The sequence below is a fragment of the Colias eurytheme genome, chromosome 6, assembly GCF_061535395.1.
Source record: "Colias eurytheme isolate Ceu_HAF_F1 chromosome 6, ilColEury1 Martin Lab GWU primary, whole genome shotgun sequence".
Classification (NCBI taxonomy): domain Eukaryota; kingdom Metazoa; phylum Arthropoda; class Insecta; order Lepidoptera; family Pieridae; genus Colias; species Colias eurytheme.
In genome coordinates this window covers 14,045,001-14,047,500 of record NC_142985.1, presented here as the reverse complement: position 1 = coordinate 14,047,500, position 2,500 = coordinate 14,045,001, and the positions used below count along the sequence as shown (strand labels likewise).

At 48.0% G+C, this 2,500-nt stretch overlaps 1 non-coding gene across 1 annotated transcript in view; it reads right to left on the bottom strand.

The window, feature by feature from the left end:
- The window catches only part of LOC149908188 (small subunit ribosomal RNA), a 1,905-nt gene extending 34 nt beyond the window's left edge, over window positions 1-1,871 (bottom strand). Inside the window, exon 1 of the ribosomal RNA XR_016456888.1 lies at window positions 1-1,871. This exon is cut by the window's left edge and continues 34 nt beyond it. This is a non-coding gene — a ribosomal RNA (small subunit ribosomal RNA).
- Window positions 1,872-2,500: the final 629 nt, after the last annotated feature.

The following is a 2,500-nucleotide window of genomic DNA, read 5'->3' as shown; positions in this document are numbered from 1 at the left end:
TTGTTACGACTTTTACTTCCTCTAAATGATCAAGTTTGGTCAACTTCCCAGCAACGCCGACGGCCGTGAAGCCACCGCGTGTCGGTCCGAAGACCTCACTAAATCATTCAATCGGTAGTAGCGACGGGCGGTGTGTACAAAGGGCAGGGACGTAATCAACGCGAGCTTATGACTCGCGCTTACTAGGAATTCCTCGTTTATGGGGGATAATTGCAAACCCCAATCCCCAGCACGAAGGAGTTTCAACGGGTTGCCCGGGCCTCTAGGCCAGGGAGAACATGTTGATTCCTTCAGTGTAGCGCGCGTGCGGCCCAGGACATCTAAGGGCATCACAGACCTGTTATTGCTCAATCTCGTGCGGCTCAAAGCCGCCGGTCCCTCTAAGAAGAATTTTAATACGCCGCCAGTGAGTTGCGCGACCCGAGAGCCGCGCACACCTAAATGACGACGCCTATTTAGCAGGCTAGAGTCTCGTTCGTTACCGGAATTAACCAGACAAATCGCTCCACCAACTAAGAACGGCCATGCACCACCACCCACCGAATCAAGAAAGAGCTATTAATCTGTCAATCCTTCCGGTGTCCGGGCCTGGTGAGATTTCCCGTGTTGAGTCAAATTAAGCCGCAGGCTCCACTCCTGGTGGTGCCCTTCCGTCAATTCCTTTAAGTTTCAGCTTTGCAACCATACTCCCCCCGGAGTCCAAAATCTTTGGTTTCCCGGAAGCTGCCCGCCGAGCCATTGTAGTAACGTCGGCGGATCGCTAGATGACATATTTACGGTTAGAACTAGGGCGGTATCTAATCGCCTTCGAACCTCTAACTTTCGTTCTTGATTGATGAAAACACCTTTGGCAAATGCTTTCGCTGATGTTCGTCTTGCGACGATCCAAGAATTTCACCTCTAACGTCGCAATACGAATGCCCCCAGTTATCCCTATTAATCATTACCTCGGAGTTCTGAAAACCAACAAAATAGAACCGAGATCATATTCTATTATTCCATGCACGAAATATTCAAGCGGCATTTTGAGCCCGCTTTGAGCACTCTAATTTGTTCAAAGTAAAATTGTCGGCCCACCTCGACACTCACTGAAGAGCACCGCGATAGGATTTTGATATTGAACCGGCTTTTAACGACCGGCTCACCGACGATATGCTCCGCAAACGTGTCAGTATCACCGCGGATGCGGTGCACCGACAGCGCGGCGCACAAATGCAACTACGAGCTTTTTAACCGCAACAATTTTAGTATACGCTATTGGAGCTGGAATTACCGCGGCTGCTGGCACCAGACTTGCCCTCCAATTGTTCCTCGTTAAAATATTTAAAGTGTACTCATTCCGATTACGAGGCCTCGTAAGAGTCCCGTATCGTTATTTTTCGTCACTACCTCCCCGTGCCGGGAGTGGGTAATTTGCGCGCCTGCTGCCTTCCTTGGATGTGGTAGCCGTTTCTCAGGCTCCCTCTCCGGAATCGAACCCTGATTCCCCGTTACCCGTGACAACCATGGTAGTCGCAGAAACTACCATCGAAAGTTGATAAGGCAGACATTTGAAAGATGCGTCGCCGGTACTGGACCATGCGATCGGCAAAAGTTATCCAGATTCATCAAAATTAACGACTTCAGACGCCAGGCCCTCCGTCGATTGGTTTTGATCTAATAAAAGCACTCATTCCATCACTGGTCAGAGTTCTGATTGCATGTATTAGCTCTAGAATTACCACAGTTATCCAAGTAACTGAGTAAGATCTAAGGAACCAAAACTGATATATTGAGCCATTCGCGGTATCGCCTTAATACGGCTTGCACTGAGACATGCATGGCTTAATCTTTGAGACAAGCATATAACTACTGGCAGGATCAACCAGGGAGCTAACTAAAGCTTCCGCTAGAGCCTCAAACGTAACACGACGATGCCGCCGCGACGTTTGCTTCTCTATATACATATGCGCGCGCGGCGTGGTAATAAATAACACGATATGCAACGGCGGCGACCGTCACACGCACACTATTCACACACGCGCCGCGCGCGCAAACGTGGATAAATCTGAACACAGTCAGGTTTAATCGTTGAAAGTATCATCTTAACGAGACACCCCTTAACAATTCCCATTCGCATCAAGCGAAGGAAAAAATTTTAATATCGGTCAACTTTTATGACGCAAACGATCAATCTACGCACGGAGAGTGGAAGGATCGAAAATTGCGACCAAGTTTTGGTATATACGTGGTGTTTCACACACACATATAAAACATCTGATAATAGCCCATTGGTACATCACAAACGTGTGCGATGTGAGCATTGAAAATTTTTATACTGCCGTTCGATAGTCGTATATTTTTCACGGTCTGCGCTCCGAGAGTGTATCAAGATGCGTAATATTTATTTACACTACACATATAGAATACAATCTACGAAACTGACAATCTATCAAACCGTCGGCAGACGCAATGTTACTACTACTGCACGCACACGCACGCACGGGCGACGCGGTACAAC